General features: G+C 39.7%; 1 long non-coding RNA gene across 2 annotated transcripts in view; it reads left to right on the forward strand.

Annotated features, from left to right (window-relative positions):
* Positions 1–9,917: 9,917 nt before the first annotated feature.
* Positions 9,918–17,507, forward strand: part of LOC103459406 (uncharacterized) — a 58,257-nt gene continuing 50,667 nt past the window's right edge. The window contains exon 1 of one of the 2 annotated variants that reach the window (XR_532732.2): positions 9,918–10,110. This is a non-coding gene — a long non-coding RNA (uncharacterized LOC103459406). Of the gene's footprint in view, positions 10,111–17,360; positions 17,477–17,507 lie in introns of those variants that run through there. The other variant, XR_532734.2, reaches the window with a different exon arrangement.

The following is a 17,507-nucleotide window of genomic DNA, read 5'->3' on the forward strand; positions in this document are numbered from 1 at the left end:
CAGTTACTGACTTAAATATACACTGTTTGGGGATAAAAAAAAGTTACCACCTATTTAGCAAACCAAATTGGTTCCATCGTCCTATTGGATAATCACTGGATGATCTGAGGAGATGCAGAAACTGCTAAAACTAGGCTGAGAACTGTCCAAAACATTAATAAAAACCAGTAGGTACAAGTAAAGTAGACATGATTTGTCATCTACAAGCTGTCCATATAATAAGGACTCCAACTGTTTTCCTCTGTCAATAAACAGATGTACGAAATATTACGAAACAAATGATATCTTGGAAGTTAAGAGTGGTTTCTGTGAAATTGGTATTGGTTAAAAATGCCTTTTTCCCTCTCCTCTTATCTCATGACATTTTTTTTTATCCTTTTTTACATAAAACTACAACTGTTGCCTGCAGATTTCATCAGTGTAGAGATGAAATGAAGGTTTTGGTGATTTACCATGTGACGCAGACCTTAAGAGTCAATCCCTATTCCTTGGCAAGCCAGCGAGTTAACGTAAAACTTGTGAATCTTCCATTGTAGGAGACAAACAAATGAAGGTTAAAGTACGTTTATATTCAAAATACAATAAAAAATAAAAGCTGTGATACTATTTCAAGCGCACGACTTCAATGTGAGAAAATAAGGTTTCGCTACGCCGACGCATCTTTGGGTGGACAACTGCTGTTTTGGCCAGAGGAAGGGATTTAGCTATCAGACAATTAACCAAACCCAGCTGACACGGCGTGAACCCCAGGCTTACAGGGGTCCCACTGGATCTGGGGCCCTGGGGTAGTTGGCCATACTGCCTCAGTAATAATGGAGTTACAGGAGAAATGAGGCAGATTACAATCTGTGTGGGCCGCTCTCCCATGATTTACTCCCAATTAAAAAAGGAGACTCCATCTAATCTTGGAGGAAATTGATTTACTTTTAGAAGACATGGTCTCCGCTCGTTTCCCGCTGTTCTCAGCTCTGTTGCGGAGAAAAGCACGACTCCGTGCATCAAAAATAGATCAGATAAAAAAAATGACCGTTTCTGAATCTGGCAGGCCTGAAAACAGCTTAATTTTTAATACGTTTCTGAAGCGCAGGAAGCAGAGCCACGGCATCCTCTTTACCTGCGCCTCAGAAGTCCAGCAGCTGTCAGAATGGCATCTCGTTCTGCGGTGGTGCGGCGGTGGGGTGGAAAACAGCGAGCTATCGCTATGATTGCGAGAACAAAAAAAGTTTTGGAGGAAAAAGATCCAATTCCAGATTCATTTCAAGTTTAAGTGACACTTGCGGTACTTTGCAAAGTTTAAGGAACTTCAGTATTTTTGGTGTAAAAAGTCATTTGTCTCTGTATCTCCCCTGTGTATTCCAGCTTTAATACTTTAAATCGAGCCCAGCCGTCGGGTCACAGGGGCTCTGATTACATCTGTGACCCTCTAACACCAGATGATACTTGAAGATTCCATGTGAACTTCAGATTTTCTTTGACCACAGTTGCCTCTTTTCCAAATCCAATCGATAAGTTGACTAATTTGTGATCTGCATCACAAAATACACCTCACACTTATGCAATTGTGACTTTTGTATTGTGGCTTTACAAAAAGTCTCTATAGCTTAAAATTAATGAGCATCGTGGTTTTGAACACGTTCGACTTCCCTCCGTTTGCTTTAGCTTCATAAGCTAGCGTTAATGTAGCAGGGATGAAAAGGCCACTGTTTTTAAGGTTTACCTTAGTCATTTTTAGTTTGTATGTTTAAAAATGTTAACATTACATTTGATATTTGGTTCTGTGCTGATAAAAAGTCTGAGTCTTTTGACTTTGAATCAAACATATTGTCACAGACATGTCTTCAGCGAGAAGAAATGTCGGATGTTTTCTAATAATTACCTACAATACTACATTGATTTTATTTGAATTAATGTCAGTGTCTTAAAAATATGTACTCAGAATGTTTTAATGCCTTCTGTGGTAAAATCTTCTGTGGTTAGCATTACATTTTTAAGAAGAAATTAACACGGCGTCTATATTCTGAACTCCAGGTTCTTTGATCACCAATTCAATGAAAGTCTGACTCTCTGAAGCTTTGCAGCCGAGCAGAAGGCAATGAAAGCAGGTGGAAATACTTCAAATGGCTAAACAGCTCCAAGTGTTAAATGTAGCATGTTTTGAGCTTCATAAATTTCAGAAGAAAGGCCTTTTTGAGGATGTTTTTGTCCTTAATCCACATAGAAGTAAACATCACAAGCAGGCCTCAAGCAGCTTCTTGCTAGCGGCGGCTAACTAGAAGCTAGGTAGCTCCCAGCCTGTTTGTGATCTTCAATATGTATCCTCTTCCCCCCTGTCTTACTTTTCAGGATTTCTTGGAAACTTTACCCAGGCAAATCTTTTACACCTGGCAGGAATTAATCGCACAAGCATCTACTTTTTCTTTCCATGTAAACCTCATCTTGCGCGCAAACATCTCTCTCCTGTTTGTCTCAGCAGAGTTGCCGTCCTCGTCTTGAAAACGTATCTGCAAGTTTAGCAAACCTAGAAAGTTATTCAACAATTTTTTTGTTTTATCAATTAATGTAATCTTACTGAGACACGGTCTGATTCGCAGGGAAATAGTGTGGAATATTAAAACTGTTGGCACCCATTTATTTTAGGAACTTTATCAATAAGTAAAACACATTACATAGATTAACTATGTAAATCTAGATGCGTGAAAGCCTTTATTTCTGTAAATCACGATCTTCCACTTACTGTTAATGAATACATGACATTTAAAATGAGAAAATTACATCAAAAACATAACTTATTACATAAATGAAGGCTTAATAAAATAAAAAGGTACGTTTAATTTGACAATCTGGCCTCTTTTAAATGCGTATTCACATATTTTTTAATACGGCTGTGAATAAAAACAACGAAAACAACACGCAATGAATTAGCATCCCACATAATACATTACAAATTGAGATTAAGTCAACAGTTGCTGTGATTTTTCACGTAATGTGCATCATCCTGTCCTTTAACTTCAGGAAATGGCACATGTGAAGCAGAGAGACACATTTACAGTAACATCACAGTAAATTGAAGATCTGAGATTTCATACGAGGCCTTTTTTTAAAGGCACAACACAACAAAGCCTCACCTCACACTTACTAAACCTAATCACTTCACCACTGTGTGTAAGTTGTGGAGCAAATATTGCACCAGAGAAAGATTAAACAATTAGTTTTAAAATGAATTATGGTTCACCCAAGAAGATGTATTAGACTTCACTGTATGTGGGTGTGTGTGCGTGCGCGCGCGTGTGTGTGTGTGTGTGTGTGTGTGGTGGATGCTACCTCTGCTGTGTGTGAGAGTGTGAGCCATGGTGGATGCTGTCATTAAATAGCCCCCTGGCCCCTCTCCTGAGTTTGTTTATGCTGCACTGGGCATAGGAGTAGGTGGCAAACAGATGGGCATCCATGAATTATGGAAATTATGGGCTTTGATTAACCACCACACACTCTGCTGGATAAAAGTAACTCCAGGGTTGCCAAGTTATGTGGTGCAGTGGGCTGTGCTTCTGAATCCACAGCGCGTACATCCCCTAATATGTCGTGATCCTTGGAGTTGAGCTATTAGTTTTCGTTTGTGTTTGTTTTCTGATCATTTATTATTTTATTTATGTTCGTACGGTCTTGCCGTACTCGGTTCGTTCCCTCCTGTTTGTTGTTGTCTCTCCGTACCAGCTCGTTCATTTGTGTTTCAGCTATTTGTTGCGCTCTGTTCTCTTTCTCTGTGTGTTTTCGTTTATTCTCTTCCATCAGTGTTTGAATATTCCTCCCTTGGTTTTGAGTTTTCTTTGTATCCGTTATTCATCTTAACCTGGCCTTCCAGTTTGGAGCTCCTCCGCAGCTGCTCCACGTTCACCTGATTAAGCTCACCTGGATCCTACATAGCTCTGCACAAAAGTATATAAGCTCACTGGTTTACATTGCTCACAGGTTCCTTGCATGTTCTGCTGATGTTGCGTAAGTTTTCTGTTAAACTTTTTTGCTCTTTTTTTGCATTTTATCCTCTTCCCACACAAGACATCACATAGTATGCCTCAAAAATGTGCACTTCAAGAGTTGGTGGCAATATGAACGCTTCATGTCAATACTCTGAACTATTGTGCTCTAACTCGACGGAAGAGAAAAAAACATATTTTAAAAAGTTGTTTAAAAAGTGTCTGAAACTTTAAATTCCCTGATTGATTCGTCCAGATCAATCAGGGATTTATGTTTGTTATAATTATATGCATATGTTGCATTGTATTCCACCCAGTCTCCTTCGGTACGGAGAATATAAAAAAATGAAGTATTGTGTGTCCTTGTTCTCTTTAGCGCCGTGATTTACCCTTTGCGGACGAGCTTCAGGAATTAATATTCATTTAGCAGCATGCAGCTAGACAATTAATCATGCAGCCTGTATTCTAATCATTTAAGTCTTCCGTCATTTCATCAAATAAAGCCAGATTTGTAGTTTTAATCAAAGCTTTTTCAAAGTATTTGATTTGCTTGAGACTTCCAACAATTACCAGAGCCGTGCTTGGCAACGCAGCTGCCTCAGCATTCGATACCTCTGATACGTCTAACACCGCCACCCCCAGCACACCATCAACTGTCCATTACGCGCGCACACACACGCACACACACGCACGCACACATATACCCTTGCACAATCCCCCATCTCTCCATTTTCACAAATGAAGAGAGACGGCCTTATCCCGGAACCAACGCGGAAAAGCAATTAAAAAGGAATTAAGGGTGTGCAGGGAGAAATTGGATATGATACCCGACGCCTATTGTAAATGTCAACGTTATTACTGTGTTGTTGTTTCCCATTCCTTTAGCTGCTTTGGCCGTTCGCAGGAGTGACAGTCCATAGTCTGGTGGGCTTAATGAAGCCGTCTGAGCAGCCAAGGTCTTGGTACGTAAGGTGAAGAGTGCTGCTTATCCACTTCTGCATGCAGTTCTCATTAAGATCAGTTTTGCCGGTGAATACTTCACCACCCACTCCCCCCTTCTTCCCTGTCTCTATCCTTAAGCAAACGCCTGTTAAACTTATTTAACCATTCTGCCCTGAAGCTATACGAAATTCAGCTGTAAAGCATTTTTTTTCGGGTTTTGTTCTTTTTTTTTTTTTGCCTCAGATAAGAATGCCTTTGCAAATGGGTTTTGGTAAAACAAAAGCAAAACAAGCAACCAGAAAAATGCGTTTTTACACCTGTCACTGACATTATCGTGGTCCATTTTTTCCCGAAATGCCAGTGAACGTGCACACATAAATTGATAGTAAACTCCTATCAGGTGCCAGAAGTCAAATGACGGGGTGTAACGTAACTGTGGTTGTCCATTAAAACATTATGTTTTGCTAGACCTCATAAAATCTTGTTTTTATAGTGAGACAGCGACAGAAGTTGCAGACTAAGTCTCTGCAAAGAAAGATAACAGTGAAAAGTGTTGAGCGTTTCTTCCAGGTTTTTGGGTAATTGGGGAGATTACTGTTCCGCACTGGCTGCCACTGGCAAATGTTCTCTCTTAATATATTTCTTCAAAAAGTAATAATTATCTTCAATAAGTAAGGGAAAAAGCAGGCTTTTGTTTCTGTTTTCTGGAAAATGAAGAAAATTGACCCAATCGACAAAAAAAAAAAAAAAAATGTGTGCTTACTCAGACGGGTATGATGGAGAAAAGCTTGTTCCCTTACAGCCTGTGACAAAACTGGAAACATAAGCACTTATTCTTAGGAGACGAAAAGGTTTTACACCCAAATCAGCCCTAACCCTGCCTCTTCAACTGATATAAGAAAATCCTTTTCTTTCTTTTTTTCTTTTCAAAATTGGATTTCCCAAAGGGGCTTTTATTTTCCATCTCGTGGCTTCGCCACGAGTGCATTGCCGTTCCTCTGGGCGATGCCTGCATTGGGAGTTTCTTTTGAAATATCCCAGAAGGGGTTTTTTTTTTTTTTCTGCTGATGCTTTTTCAGCCTCCTGCTTTAAATTCTTGCAGACATTCGCTTAGTGCGGCCACAGTCTGCTGCCGTTGGCCACTGAGCAGCTCCACTGGAGCAACCTGAGGTTTAAGTGGTTTCCTCCAGGGAACCATGGTGTTGTTTGTTGAGGGAGCAGCTCGCTCGCCTTCCACGCTCGCTCGTTCGCGGGAAAATCTGTACTTCGATCTTGCAAAGAAAGTTCAAGAAGAGTGATCCCTCCTGTAATTGTGACCCGTCCAACCCTGGTCATCAAGGTGTGTGTGTGTGTCTCTTGAGTGGGCGCGCGCACATGTTTCACAGCTTCCTTTGTTCTCGCCCTCCTGCCACTTCATCCCACTTTAAAATGGAAGTGGATGACAGCCACATCTGAAGTCGAGAGATGAAAGACATCATTTACAAGTCGGTTTCTGCTCTGCGTCTGTGTGCCATCTTCAGAAACTCCCTCACACACGCACGCACGCACGCACGCACGCACACACACACACACACACACACACACACACACANACACACACACACACACACACACACACACACACACACACACACACACACACACACACACACATTTTATAACGGGCCACTCAACACCGCTCAACACCGCCCCACAGCTTCACTGGTACAGAATGCATTCACACCCATTCATATTTGGGTTTTTTTTTGCATCGTGTTACACTGCAGCCACAAGCTTTGATATTTAACTTGACCAAACACAGAGCGGTGTACAGTTTCTGCTCATGTTGGTGTTTCCAGGGAGTTGAATCCTGGAAATCCGGAGCAAATGAAGTGAATGTTGTCTCCGGAAGTTTCATTTATTTTGTTGCATCTTCAATAATCCAATGACATTCTTGAATCAGACTCTTTGATGTGCATATCTTGTTATATTAAGGGGCGATGCAGTGCAACCTGCGTCACCAGTTAATATCTTAAAAGGTCTCATGCTGAGTTACCTTTAAGGCCATACAGAATGGCTCTGCAGCCGACTGTTTCTAAATTTACAGCTCTCAGAGGAACCATTCACGCCACATTCATTGAAATGACATTTAATTTCATCATTTCATTATGTAATGGTAAAAAAAAGAAAGAGGAAAATTATTATTTTTTTTTTTTTCTATGTTCTGTTTCTTCCTGAGGTAAGGAATATTGTTGAGAATAATTCCGGGGTTTGTCATTTTTGCATCGTATCAAAACTAGCTAGTTTTTGTTTTGGTTTTTGTTGTAGTCGGTGCGTGGCAGAGATCTGAAGCCGAGACACAAACCCGGCTCTTCAAAGGGGGAACTCGGTTGATTTCAGAGTCTGTTTATTGGTTTTGGGGAGAAAGGCTTCAAATAAAGCCCACCACTGCTCTGGTGGGGGAAACCTGACGGACAAAAACAAGCGGCGCACACTGGGTTTGTTTATCTTATGATCTGCCTCTTACCCTGTGAGCCTTCAGGTTCAGGAATCACTCTGTTATATSACACACACACACACACACACACACACACACACACACACACACACACACACACACACACACACACACACACACAAAAATCCCAAAGAAAAATAAAACTTAAGATAATTTATTGGGAATCAGCTAACCACTTTGTTTTATTTTATTTTTTCCTGCAAAGCAACACTTTAAGAAAACTCTCCATATTAGATTGAACTTTTTTTCTTTTTACTTGTCCAAGTACTTTCAAGTTAGTTTTTTTTTTCTTTATTTGTTCCTTCTTACGAGTATTTGGATTGGTTCCACTGCAAAACATTGATTTATGACATATTTCTGTCCTTGTTAATGATGCTTAAAGCCCTCCAGAATGAGAAACTCTGGGTGTCTTTGTTTGTGGCAAAGCTGCATTTCAAAATAGGAGGGAAGGAAAGACACAAGGAAGAAAGGAAGTGAAACAGGAAGAAAGGAATCATTACATAAGAGTTTTCTCCGTTTTTTTAACAAAAGAACAATGGTGAATGCATTAGCTGGCTGAATTTATTCATCAAACTTGTCATTCACCTTTCGCTCCCCTCCACCCCCCACCACCCTTTTGTTTCTGCGGCCTGATAGTGATCGTCTTTCTCGCCCAATTACGAGAGACATAACATGCCAAGCTTCGTTGTGTTGCCGTAATATCTGCTCCTCTGCGTCCTACTGTACCCTCTGGCTCACACGAACACCATTAGGGGTTGGAGTACAACATGCACCGGCATCAACACTCCGCGCCTTGTCTTGATGCCCTTGAGCGGTAATTGGTCGAATCCCCACAGAATCTGACTTGAGGGCACAGAAATCCACAGCTTCCCAATCAGCCAGCTGTCAGTCATTCTGCCAACTAAACTAAAGCCGGGGATAACTAACGGGCTGAGATTGGAATTTAGAGTTAGTGAGACATAAATCTTCCCGACAAGTTTGTGCTCGGAGAGGAAATGCTCTTTTTAGGCAGGGATATCACCAAATTGGATGACAGGGATGCTGCCAACATGGTGGTTTCGGGGAAAGCCCAACATCTAATTTGTCTTTCACAGAATGAGAGAATGTGCTTTTTGCTTTTTTTTTTTTTCCTTTTTCTGTGCTGCATGTCTAAAAGTGACACGTGGAAGCGAATAAAAGCCCTGAGTAGCAACATGTGAGCAAATACATTTCAAAAAACATCACATTAGGACGAAAATCTGTCTTATTAGTGCGTTGGAGACACATAAAGTGTGCATTTTCCTTTCTTTACTCTGTGTTAAAAGTTTTCCTTGAGCACAACACCGCAAGAAGAGCCTTGTGGAAAAGAATCGGTCCCCCTGCGACTCCACACTGGATCCCCATAACCCTCAGCCTCCTCCCTGAAGTTTCATTTTAATCACGACTCTAAACCTGCGCCGGGTCCAGGGGCAGCCGACCCCGCTTCCTGACCTTCCTGCTGGGGGGGAGGGCAGGCTGCATCACAGCTGCCGGGGAAATCGATAGAGAATTAGATGATTCACACGTCATGCTACCGCCGCTCGTTGATCACGCTGGAAGCAAGGCGGCTGACTGTAATCCCATTCAGTGGTGATTAATGCCGCAAAATGATGATCTGTAACAACCCAATTCGTCACCCTCCTCTGGGGTACATTTCCCACTTCTTCAAAAATAATACAATTGTATCTGCAGAATATACTGAAGGGCTTATGTCCTGGAAACGAGCGCAGAGTCGGACACAAACTCACACAAAATCAGAAAAATAACGATGTTCTCATGGTCCTGTTTTGAGCAAAAAAAATATTCACAGCCTGGCACACCTCCTTGGAAAAGTATTAATTTCTTTATTGTTTAGTATTTCATGTTTTGTCTATATAAGATCAAGTTTAACCAGTTGCTTTCAGAAGCAAGCAGTCGGTCTGTGGATACTCTGGAGGAGCTACAGCGATCAACAACTCAGGTGAGAGAGTCTAGAGGAGCTACTGAAAGTTATTTAAAATGCAATTTGACCTACATATTGATGTCCAGGCTTGTCATTGTCAGCATACTTGATCATGACAAGTACTTGATACTTGTCAAGTACTTGACAAATAAATAAAAAACAAATTAAAAAAATGATTTATTTAAAAAAATTATTTAGTAAACCTATTTTTATTTTATTTTATTTGCTGTTGATTATATTTTGTTTTCTTTTTTCTATTAGTATAACGTAGTTTTTTTTTTTTTTTTTTCATAAAACGACTAATGACTACTGATTGGTGTTTTGTTTCTTCAGTCAGACGTTTCTGTTTACATTGTGCCCTTAAACGTTTTTATGATCACTTATGTTTTACTCCACTGACTGACTGAAAACAAGAAGCCTAGTCAATAAGACATCCGTATTGTTAAGTGCAAAGATAAAAAATAAATCCTCAAATTTCGGATAGGTTGAGATACAACGTATGCTCCAACGGAGCTCAAATTTCCTGAAGCAGTAAATGCACCGCGCGATGAGCTTCACCTGTGGAGTTTGTGTTTGGCGCAGGAACACGGAATATGACTTCGGAATGAATACAGGAAACTGAGATTTGAAGAATTTTGTTTTTATTTATTTAAGAAATATAACTAATTTCAAAATGGACACTAGGTGAAGCGTTTTGGGACAACAGATGGTAAGCCGTTTCCAGGAGTTTTGAAGGCCAGGTAAGCTAACCGTGTCATTATTAGCTCTTGTTAGCTAAAACTGCTCGACTGTTTTCAAACAAAATTAACAAACTTTAAAGTTCACATTTACTTTAAAGCCAATATATACTCCGTAAGAGGATGAATTTGTAATAGAAATAGGTGGCGTGTCAGTTCTTGCAGCGCAAGTATTGACTTTTGCTCTCCTTGTGCTAGCTCTTAGCTATATCTCTGAAGCAGCAAAAGTCAACCACTGTGATGTAACCAGAACCTGCAAAGTTCTTGTTTTCTCTTTTTAGAGTCGTTTCTGTCTGTTTTCAAACCAGAGTGGAGTGTTTCATATCTTTCAATTGGCCTGTTCATAACTAATGGCGAGAGTCTCTTCAGGATTTTATGTTGGACAGCGAAGTTCATGGTTACAACAATAGCAAGTTGTGGTAGCAAAGCAGCCAGAAACCATTTTGGGCTTCATGCCTGGCTAACTGTGTGATAACACTTAATTTTGCCACACATTTTGAAAAACATCTACTTTTGTCCACACAGAATCCATTTTTTTCATCTGTTTTGCAAGTTGACTTAGCAAAAAAAAAAACCCAAAACCAGTAAATGTTCTTTGATGGCCAGAGAATATGTAGCTATACCATACAAACTCATTATAATGCATTTTATCTTGAACACTCAAATACATTTATAATGTTTTGAATACTTTTAGATAATTTTTTTCCTCTAAAAGAACAGAGAGGATGAGTTGGCCCCGTTACCTCAAAGTTTAGTTAAATGACAGCTCTAAATGCTTGAGCCTCAGAGAGAAAGCGGTAAAATCTGAAACAGTTGGACTTTTTGGAGATATAAACGGCCTACTCCTGGGTGAAAGTTTGCTAACTTCTTTAGTGCTTCAGCTTGTTGATATGAACTCCCTGGCTGTAGTAATCAGTGATGATTATGAGCAAATAAGGTGGTTGAGAAGGGCGCTGATTACATGTATCTACAGAGGCGATAACAGCTGATAACAGCCTTTTAATGAGATTATTTCAATGTCAAGGTGACTTTTATGAAGTTACTGTGAGGATGGACAATGCGTAAAAATACTATGACCACCACCTGGAGCTATTTATGCAGCAATAATTTCATATTTCAGACTTTAAGAAAAAAAAAGTTGCCTTGCCTTTGGAGTTGTGTGATACTTTGCAGCACCGTTATTGTCTGTTTTGAAATATTTAAAGAGAACTGATGATGAATAAGCTGTATGTGGCATCTTATGCTTCTGTTTTGACCATCAATCAAATTAGAATGGGCTGATGCATACAAAGTTTATGCATATTTACAACTTGGAGTTTGTAAAATAAATTTAAATAACTTTTTCCATTGCACGTTGAGCTGAAATGAAATTGTCAAAATGTTACAGGTTACTATTGTACCTGCCTTTAGATAACCATCATTTTTTTATTGATTACTCTAACCAGAAATGTTTTGCCTGTTCTGTTGTCGGTACGTCTCACACAGGAAGGTGATTGGTGGTACACTGCCTTGTACACTTTCTGCAGTTTCTATGTAAACAATGGGGTATATGCCACGGACTTCCGTTTTAGCACTTCCGCATTTTTATGCCACATAGAATGCTTCCGGTGCACAGGCAACAGTATGTTAACAGTGGCTCCTCAGGACTAATAATGATGCCTATATAATTATTCAGACGTCCTGAAACGCTCCAGCAACAACAAAGGATTTAAGATGGATGTGTCAAAACTTCACAATAACTTCGAAGGTAAGTTAATAAATCGTTTGTATTCACCATAATGCCTCATATGTCTGACGTAGCTAACAGGGACAAGCTTACAAAGGTGCTATGTAAACGTTAAGTGTTTTGATTATCTGTGCATTGTGCAATCTGTATATCTATGATAGATAGATAAAGATATAAACATATATAGATCTGTCTATATTGTGCCCAAGCTATCAGTCGAAGCTGAAGTCAGCTTCTGAATGTAGCATCTAATTCATAAAGTAGCTAAAGGGCGATTACACTTAATTTTTCACTATCTTGAGCTTTTTTAATGTGTTGTACTTTAAAAACAACACCTAGATATTTCAAACCTAACTAGATTATTCTGTACTAACAGCAGAATAAATAAAACATTTGTGAAACCTTCTAAATGTCAAGATTCCAGAACGCATTAGATCTGAATTATTAATTTGTGATTATTATTTTAACTTTCCGTTTTCTTTCTTTTTTTAATCTTTATGATAGTTGGAGTTGGACAGTTCTGTTTGATGGCTTCCTGGAGGGAGAGATTGGCTGAGCTATTGTTGCCAACAACTTTTCTCCTGCTATTAACGTTTTTGCTTTTCTTTATATAAAGTATTTCTATCAGTTTCTCTTTTTCCATTTTGTATACTGTATTTGTTTATACAGTATTTTATTTTTTATTTTTACCTTGATGCTTACCTGGTCAGTTGAGGTGGAAATGTACATCCTCTTGATTACTGACAAATGTCAGAACCACATGGACTGAGCTGGTTGCATCAGATCAATCTGAATCTTTATTTCTCATTAAAATGACTTATTGGAATTTTAAGACATTGTTATAAAATTTCATCTTTATTCTGCTGTAACGATGACTACATTCTTGCAATTAAAAATTCTTGTATCCTGACCGTAATGCTCACAATATAAAACTCACAGAACAGATGATTGAAATAAAGGCATTTTTGAAAGTATTTTCTGTGATTTTAGTATAGAAATTGAGGACGAGAGGAATCAATTAAAATCAAACCTGGTATGAAAAAAAAATCTTGTATCATCCAGCCTTATTCAGCATATTAAATTATATGACTAACTACATATTACTTAATATTCACATTTCTTTGCTGGTATAACCTAAATGTGTTGCATTTTAACATCTCACTTGAATTCCTGATCTACATGCAAATACTTGATATAACGTAAACACTGAGGAAAGGGGAAAAGTTTGTGAAAAGTAGAGTATTACAAATGAGATTCAATTTTATTGTAGGTACAAACAGGATAGCAAAATGAACAGTGAATATATAATATACTTCCTAGCAGCTAATCAGACATCAGACTTGTTTTGCCTTTACTGGTGATGAAAACTCGTCACTCTGGAGGAGAGGAAGWCCRGCTCAGCCCCGTCCAGGAYGACTGCAGKGTCAGGGTAGCCAACAAAGTCTGCAGGTAGAKTTTTRCATATCTGGTGCTCYGGKTTCWAGATCATAGTTTAACCAAGTAAATAAAAAGTTAGTCCACGTTGTGATGATCCGGCAGACCGTGGACTGATGGACGCCGTACCGGTCAGCTGGTCCAGGTGCTTGGATCCAATGATCTTCAATATCCTCAAGCTTTGAAATAGCAGGCAGCTACAAACCGGGTGTTAGCTGTAATGGCTAAGTTTTGGCTACAGTCTGCTGTCGCCTTGATATCAGCAGGAAATGAAAAAAACTAAGCACTGGATGGTACCGGCTAATTACTGGACACAACGGCACACCAAAAAACTCGATTGCTGTACCAGTAGCTCACAGATATTTTAAGTTTTGAGTCTTTTTCATGGTACAGATCTTGCAGCTTTGGGTAACAACAATAGCAGCAAGCAGGACCCGGAACCAATCTGTGGCATAAATTCAAACGGAAATACGTCACCACCTCTCGTGGCATTAACCCCTTTGACTTTTTTTAATTGTTAAAGCACATTTCAAACAAGACTTAACATAAAAAAACCCTGTATTTGCATGAACCACCACATTGGTTCTGAGTCTGCAGTTCTTAAGATAATAGGAGTCCATTTTGGTCTTGGCCTCTTTTGACCTGCTGTTAATCTTGGTTTCCAGTCTCAACAAATCTGGATTAATTCTGCACTAAAGATGGCGAGAGCTATCCACTGCAGGTAAGATATGAACTGCTTAACGCCTTTTTACCAGAATCCCACCTCATAAAACGAGGATTATCTCTTTAAGCTTGACTTCTAGATTGCTTTCTAGCAGAAGGCTGGTTTTACATTTTACATGAGATCCTACAAAGAGGGCCATGCAGCAGAGCCACTGCTTGACGACACAAAAGGATGTTGGCTGCTAACACTACTGGCAAAATATTTTTCCTCTTTGTGTTTGCTGACGAATTTGATATTTCATTAATTTTGGGTTCTTGACCAGAATAGGTAGTGTTCCCATAGAATGGAGAATATGAGAATCAAATGAGGACATTATAAATACTCTTTCAGTTCTTGTATTGAACACATTCTCAATACCTTATTGCCTGATCTGAACATTTAAAGATATTTATACTTTGATTCCCTTTTATTCACTTTCTTCAATAGTCTGTGTTCCAGTAGACCGGATATGTCATACATTTCCATTCAATGACGACGTTACAAGAAAAGTTAGTGATTCAAAGTCGTTTAGATTAATGATCGAAATTTGGAAAACATTTATTAAACATCCATCAATAAGACTGATGGCCTAACCAACAGATCGGCCCACACCGCATAGTCATACTGATGGGGTAGTTAAAACACTAAAGGAGAATTGCTTATAATACCCCCTGAATGTTGTGCATAATGTTATCGCAGCATTCAACAAGGTTTATTCCGTCTCCCCAGCTTCGTGCAGCAAGCCCGTGCTGAGCACCATTCGCATTAAAATTCAGATTGATCAACTCTCCGATAATTCATTTCTGCTCTGGTGGGAGCATCGTCACAAAGCACAAGTGGCCATCTCATTATTTGATGAGCACCATAATTATTTTAGCCATATGCCAAGGCTTTCCACAGCACCTGATCCAACGCAGACACCAGCCAGGGATGGACCTGAGCCGAGCGCGCTGTTTGCTGCTGACAAACCATCCTTATTGACATTTTCTGTATTCACTGTTTGCTTCTTTATCTCTCACTGTTTTCTTTAATCCTTCTCAACTTGGCTATTCCATCCGCGCCCGCCCCACAGACCCCCACCCTAACTTACAATTTTTTTCTCACCCTCAACCCCCACCCCGTTCGCTTGATTATGTCGAGCCAGTCGGGGAAAGTGTCACTATGGAAACAGGGGCAGAGGCAGTGTCTGTGGAAGCTAAGGAGGGGGAGAAGGAGATGAAGGAGAAAGAACGGGAGCTGGCCAGTGCGGAGGAATCCAGGGGTGGTCATCTGCTGCAGAGCTGCTTTTCTTTATTATTTAAAGAAAATAATGGCAACAAATTTGTTATTCAGGAGGAAGTGGAAACTGCAGGTGCCCCTCTGGGTGGTGTATTCTTATCCACTGCACCTTGCTGTGCTATAAGTGCTTCTTTTGTTTCTGTAAGTGAAGCTGCAGCCTCTCCAGCCTCTCCAGCAGTCGTTTGCACAGTCGGCACACTGGCTTCTAGATTTTTACAAACTCTGAAATTCCTTAAACCCTGGAAGTTTAGTTATTGAAATCTTGCTTGGTTTTAGCTCCCTTTAAACTGAATTTTTACGTAAACATGGTGATATTTGCCTAATTTCATTTAGGCACAAAATCTAAATAAAATCTGTTTTCCTGGTTCTGCCTCTTCAATCTGCATATTATCAGTAAATAATCATGGGGTGGCATAATATGCCAGCACAACTATATTTTTCATGACGTGAGTTACTCGCTGAAAGTCACCTTTTCTGCAAAAGAGAAAAGGTGTAGCAGCCTGCTGATCAGCAGTGTGTGGCAACAGTTGTGGAAGGAGCAGTCCTACACTACCTTATGCCTTATATCAGCTCCTAAATGTACAACTTTAGCACAATATACTAACTAAACATTAAATCTTACTTAGTCCAATGTTAAACAAATTTGCGTATTTCTTACCTTGGAGGGGCGGAATTATGGAATTAAGAGATTCTAACAATCTGGTAACGACACACTTTAGACCAGAGGTTGTGTTTGACTTTTACATTGTTTGTCATTTTGACAGACAAGGGCAAAAATATCCCATCGTTTTTTTAAAATGATGATAATTACTCAGAATCCACTGTCCACAGATGAATGCATGTAACATTTTTACACCCTGGTCAAAACCACTGACTGTGGCCACAATAACTAAATGTAAACAATAAAATTAAGCAGTTGAATGATTCACCTGCTGTGCCCTGAATGCACAGTCTCACAATTCGACATCCTCCTGGCCCACATGCTCCTGAATTTTGCACCTGCTTATGCTTAATGAAATGTCTCAAGGAGGCTTGCTTCAGAAGCTGGTGTCATGAGGTTTTGGACTTTCTTCAACATTTCTTCAAGTGATCAGAAGTCTGCAGGAGACTCTGAATGAGGGGTTTCCTGATCCTGCAAACACCTGATTTAGCTGGAAGAAAATCCTGCAGCATGCGCTCCTGTACATCCATCTGTGACCCATAAGGCCCAAAACACACCGGGTCCAAATTTGGTGTGTTTTGAGTCTTGCCCTCCAGTGCTTTGTCAGCTCCCGGTTAGTGATATGTTTTGAGTTTTTGCTGTTGTTGATTGATTTTAGTTATCTTTGCAATGTACTCTGTTCTTTAAATATGAAAATCTGCATCAAGTGGTTAAGGGTGTGCGTTGTAATCTGTCAAAGTGACGGATGACCTTCATATTTTTTTAAAAACGGTCAAAGGTGGAAATTATTTGGTGCTTTAGACTGTAGAGATGGCATTGTAAAACTTTTTGGAGTTATCTCCATCTGTGGAATTTAATATTAATTCTTTGATTTTTCTGCGTTGACTTGTAAGATTTTTTTTGTCCTTTAGCTGAAGTTCATAATTTATTTTAGGCCAGTAACCTCTAACCTTTCCTTTAAGTGATAGAAATATGCAGTCTTCTTTCAACCAGCTGAATGGCAGTGTGCAGCAATAGGTTTGGGAAGCGTCACCCAGAAAAAGGACTTTAAACTGTAGGCGTGTCGTACTGACAAATGTTAGTGATTTTGAAACTAACATTTCAAAATGTTAGTAACTTGAGGACAACAAAGAAGAAAATTCTAATTTTAGCTGATTATATTCTTAATACCCAGAGGGAGGAAAATCAGCAAAATCTCACATTTTGGTGTACTATCTTTGATCAGTGTGCCACTGAAATAAGAAAAGATAAAATATCCTTACATTAGCAACAGTAGAAGAAGGAGTGGTAACTCAATACTATTTTGTCACAATCAAGTTTGAGGAGAGAGAGAAGAGATTGGAGGGAGCAGGTTAAAAAAAAGGGGAGGAGTGGAAGAGAAGGGCGGACGAGGGGGAGGGAAGGAGTGAGGTATGATAGTGAGAGGGGCTGAGACGGTAGCAGAACGAGCCAGAGCCAGAGAAGAGAAGGAGCAACTCTCCTCCCAACTCTTCCTGCCAGGGAAGACGCAGAGAGAAGGTGGCAGTCCCGCTTCAGCTGTCCTGAAGTGAAAACCAGTCACTACGAGGTATGTTACCTCTCCACTTATGTTCTAGTGC

This window comes from Poecilia reticulata, linkage group LG23, assembly GCF_000633615.1.
Source record: "Poecilia reticulata strain Guanapo linkage group LG23, Guppy_female_1.0+MT, whole genome shotgun sequence".
Lineage (NCBI taxonomy): Eukaryota > Metazoa > Chordata > Actinopteri > Cyprinodontiformes > Poeciliidae > Poecilia > Poecilia reticulata.